This window comes from Lathyrus oleraceus, chromosome 4 (genome assembly GCF_024323335.1).
Source record: "Lathyrus oleraceus cultivar Zhongwan6 chromosome 4, CAAS_Psat_ZW6_1.0, whole genome shotgun sequence".
Lineage (NCBI taxonomy): Eukaryota > Viridiplantae > Streptophyta > Magnoliopsida > Fabales > Fabaceae > Lathyrus > Lathyrus oleraceus.
The window spans coordinates 174,151,002-174,156,442 of NC_066582.1; the positions used below are offsets into that span (position 1 = coordinate 174,151,002).

The 5,441-nt window shown below is 37.9% G+C and overlaps 1 long non-coding RNA gene across 1 annotated transcript; it reads left to right on the top strand.

Moving 5' to 3' along the window:
- The first annotated feature begins 482 nt into the window (after positions 1-482).
- On the top strand, positions 483-2,060 carry LOC127074377 (uncharacterized). Its single transcript, XR_007785994.1, has 2 exons — positions 483-1,009; positions 1,104-2,060. It is a non-coding gene; the product is annotated as an uncharacterized LOC127074377 (long non-coding RNA).
- The last annotated feature ends 3,381 nt before the right edge of the window (positions 2,061-5,441 follow it).

A 5,441-nucleotide genomic window follows, 5' to 3' on the forward strand; every position in this document is an offset into this window, starting at 1 on the left:
AAAGCATTCAAGTATCCAACATGTTCCTACACGTGAGTTACACCCAATAGTCAAGCCATGCCCTTTTAAAGGACGAGCTTTAGACATAATTGGAGAAATCAAGTCGTCATCGTCGAAAGGGCATAAATATATTTTGGTTGGGATTGACAATTTTACTAAGTGGATAGAAGCTATCCTTTTGTCTAATGTCAACTAAGAAGAAGTGATAAGTTTTATCCAGAATGATATTATATATAAATTCATAATACCTGAGACTATCACAACTGACCAAAGTTCAGCGTTTATAAGACAAAAAATGATGGAGTTTGCCTCAAAAGTTGGCTTCAAGCTGCTAAGTTTGACTCTTTATTATGCTCAAGCCAATGGTTAGATCGAAGCGGCTAACAAGATAGTGATTGATTTAATAAAACAATTATGAATAACAAAAAAAAGAGCAATCTTGAGAAGAAACTTGAACCACCAACAACAGTGACCATGAACCTTTTATCCATTAGATATTAATATTTTTAACAAGAATATTTGACAACCATGGTTAAACTTCAATAAAACTTTCTGCGGTGGTCGCACAATCAATCATAAACAAATAGTCATGCGTAGCATATTAATGCTCAATTTCACAAGTATATCCAAAATACAACCCGACAAAATATCCATCCGGTGACAATTTGGAGCATTTCGGGAACCCAAAATTTCCAAGAATACAGGTAACAATGACGGAAAGTTTATCAAGGAGGCTTTTGTTTCATCTCAAGGCTGCCGACGGTACAGACCTAACAAAATATTTCTATGAGGAGTTTCGATTCACTTCTAGGAGGGTTAATCGCGGCTCCCCAACAGATCGCGAGATCTCCATTGTTGAAGTCAAGCTAGAGTTACAATTGTATCTCAATTTATGTTGCCTCTGAAGACTGCATAACTCGGCTTCAATTTCTTAGAAGAAGGAAACCTACCCGGCATCACCAATTAATGATAATGTAATCACACGTATTGCGTTAAAATGCAGTAGCAAGTAAGGATCTATTGCCGTTTGTAACTCTGATTCATTCCAAATTGGGGTTTCCTTATTGCCAAACTGAATTTCGTTTTTTATGATTCTTGGAAAGGATTGAAGGCTACTCACGGGCAGGGTTATTTTAAGGAGATGTCATATTTAATTATCACATTCAATAAACGTTGAGAGTATGGTTCCTGGGCAATGCCGAAGTTGTGACTGACTTTTCTATGGTGATAAGCTGTTGGAGTATATGCAACCGCTTCGCAATGTAAGGATAGCCTAACTAGCCGATCAACGAAGGAAACTTGAAGGTTCGATTTGTCATAAGAGAGAAATTGTGGTTGAATGATTTTTCTAGTTAAACACCGACAGTGGAATCAATATTGTGTTGCAACTTGATTGAAAAATGCAGTTTGACTATGTAAAAGAACATGATTTGAATGTTTTAAAGGAAAATATGATTGTTTATGCTGGAAAATCGATGAGATCGGTTTGTTGTTTCGAAATGAAACCGTGATGTCTCGTTCAGAATGGCCATAATACAGGAGGTGACCGCCACAATCTTTCCGAGACTTTTCTATGTGCAACCCTGTTTGGACTGAAAGTTGGATTCATTTTGTTGTAACCGGACCGGAATCAAATATAACTCATGTAATGGAGAGAGGGTTGTCATCCAATTAATACAAGCATGTAAAACTGCCGGCCAAATTCACGAAGGCGATACACTTGCGACTGATATGCAAATAGCAATCAAGGCTATGTATCTTACATTTGTTTTAGCAGGATGTCTGTAACTGACAGCTTTGCACCAAAAGAGGGAGATTACACAAGCAGCCGGAAAATGTCATGAACTAATGCAAAATTTATCCTTAGAGCCATAAGGGGAAGGTAAACGGGAAGGTCTTCGTCAATGGAGTCTTAACCATGACTCACGAGCAGTTCTATCATGGGAATGTATAGATGAACATGCGACTACTGAAATAGGACAATGCATTGGTTGTATTTATGTAGTTGTTTACACTTGTACTACACTTTAGTATTGATCATTGGACAAATTTATTTGTTTTGTGTTGTACGCTATTAATAGGTGTCACTTAGACTCCAATACAAAGTCATTAGTATTGAAGTAATGTCATGGCAAATCCTACATTGTTAGTCTTAAAAGGAAAAATGGAACTAACATAGGCCAAGAGCCAAGGATACCTCACAAGGCAAAGGCAGCAAGTTGCCTCTTCCTTGTTGCTGCTGGAATGGATGATGTGTTTAGAAGCCATTTATAAGGAAGTATATTCACAAGGTCTTGGATGCTTAGAGACATCTAGGCTCACAATACTACTATCCCGGTCACTCATCTTCTTAGCTCAAAATGTGAGAGTTGAGTAGGTTAACACTTCCAGGCCTAAGATTGTACAGCAGCAAGCAAAAAAAAACTAAAGTTTGATAAGATACCCGTAAGATAGGTCACACCATATCATCAAAGTATGAGCAAACATATAACAAAACTTGAAACAAGGATCTATCAAATAGTATCTCCACCAAAACCGAGATGCATCACAAATATGAATTTACACTTTGTTAGTTGTTTCTAATTATTTAAGGCGAGTTAATGTCTCGCAGTTTGTAAATTATTTTAGAATTTATTATAGGCTATGAGTGTCGCTCATTTATGCGTGGGCAAGAGGTACTTTCTCATTTTTAAGCTTTTAAAATTAGGCTGGATAGTTGCCAGAACAAAGGTCGGACAAAGACTTGCCCTTCAATAAAATAGGGGATGGGAATGACGAAGACCTCCACAAGGAGGCATAATCGGCTTCGGTCGGGTGATGTTTAACGAAACCTCTGGTCTAATTGAAGTCCAAGTGCACTTGAAGCCTCTGGCATAATCGGCTTCAGACGAGTAATATTTAATGAAACATATGGCCTAAGTGAAGTCCAATCGCACTTGAAGCCTCTGACATAATCAACTTCGATCGGGTAACGTTTAATGAAACCTGTGGCCTAACTAAAGTCCAAGCACACTTGAATCCTCAGGCATAATCGTCTTCGGTCGGGTAACGTTTAATCAAACCTCTGGGCTAACTGAAGTCCAAGCGCACTTAAAGCTTGTGGCATAATCGGCTTCGGTCGGGTAACATTTAATGAAACCTCTGGCCTAACCAAAGTCCAAACGCACTTGAAGACTCTGTCATAATCGGCTTCGACAGGGTAATGTTTAATGAAACCTTTGGTCTAACTGATGTCCAAGCACACTTGAAGTCTTTGACATAATCAGCTTCAGTCGAGTCATGCAAAATAAAAGCCTCTGACCTCCATTTAACGTCAACCCCCATAGGACTCTGAACGTTGGTCATGCAAAATAAAAGCCCCTGACCTCCATTTAACGTCAACCCCCATGAGACTCTGCACGTCGATCATACAAAGTTAACAAACCTCTAACCTTAAGCGGTTTTAGGTAACTTATCACTAGATAAATATCTGATGTGACCAACTCGGAGTTAGCTGGTATGTGTTCGAAGTAAGATATTCAACAAATTAGTAAAGCTCGGATCACTGGGACTGGGTACCTAAATGGTATAAATCATAACTAAAACAAATCTCATGAGGGTTCAAATACTATCGTAAAAGGAAATCGGAAGGCATGCAAACACGATAAAATCCACCTGTAAGGGATGACCAACGAAAAAAACGATTATGAACTAATAATCCGATAAGAATGATCTCTGGAACACACCAAAGATTCTCAGGCCCCAACTCACATGGGACATGTAAAGAATTAAGCAAGATATACTCAGAATTTTCCAATACTTGTGATCATCTAAAAACTATCACGATTTGGTTGTTGCTAATTCAAAAACACACATGGGTTATCACAATCCTGATAACAAGGATACACATTAATATAGTTAAAGCGGAAATGCAGTTAGTCGAGGACTTGCTGGTGTTTTTCGACTTATATATGTCTAGGACCTTCCGAGCTCTGCAAACGACCACAAGTCGATAACCAAGATCAATTTTCCCCACCTTGCCATCAGTCAGAGGATTGGTTTGAACAAGACATTCAAGATTAAAGCTTATTTTCACGTTTGGGGATTCCATGAAGGATAACCTTGGAAATTCAGTTATAAGAATAAGACAATTAAGAAACAATCATTACAACAAAGCAAGGAAATAAGATTGTCATAATGTTATGGATCACAGCGGGATCCAAATATAAAATAGGAAGATAAGGCAAATAACATACTTGAAAAAATTGCATAATGCATCTTAACAGATGACTAAAACCGATCAATTGAAAAATATTATTTTATATATATCCTGGTCAGGATGTGTGAATTCGACTTCAATGGTCAAAGTCTGATCGAATCTTATTTAAATCAGAGTATTGTGAAGTAAGTCAGTAAAAGAGGCTGGATGACCACAATACTCGAAACCTACATGGAGAATTACAAATCTAAGAACAACCAGGTTCTACAACAAACATAAATCTAGACCTCATTAGGGCTCTCCGACTTCTTTATGACCAGAACCCGTCGAGTTCTAAGACGACACTATGTCAAGAATCTACTAGGAATCTTCAGCTTCTTTATAGATCTTCCCAAGATAGGCTTGGAGCTTACCCTTCTCCTTAGTAAAATAAAAATACGCTTTGGGCTTAAGGGTAAGACAATTATCAAAGATCAGTAAAAATGAATCAAAATACAACATTGTTATAAATCCTAGGACCTCAATAGGAATCAAATATATTGCGGGAGAGAAAGAGAGAAAATCTGGAAAAAAAATATATGCCACATATTATACAAGATTTTCCACGGCCATTCAAATTATTTCGCCGATTTATAAAGTGCAAGCAAGTAATAATAGGTCGAGTTGTACATTATCTTCAATGGTGAATAATGTTATGGGCTTCTTTTGTCCAGACATTTCACCCTGTAAGGACTCATGCCCATGGGGCTTATATACATCCCATAAATTATTTGGCTGGCTGAGGTATGAAGCCAAATAATTTAACTTGGTTGAGACATTTCTTCTTAATGTTGGTCGAGATAGTCATGTAGGAGCCTCAGACCGACATACATAGTCTGACCCCTGATGTCGAATGGCCGAGTTCTTTAAATGGATAAAAGGTCGACCAAGGGTCGGAGAGCGTTACAGAATGATTAATATGTCGTTAAGTACTTATTAATCCATTACAAATTATTAAATAGGAGGTTATGTTTATTAGGTTCATAAAGCCTTTTAAACCATGGTTGTTCAGATCCAAGAGGAACGAGGCATGCAATATAAAAGGGGTCTGGAGACCAAGAACAGAGGGGGAAAAAAGGACGATAAATAATAGAAAAAAGAGTAACCTTGAGAAGAAACCTTGGACCACCAAAAATGGTGGCCATGAACCTTTTACCCATTACAGACACTCCAACCATACATTTACGACCTTCCCTGGCTATCA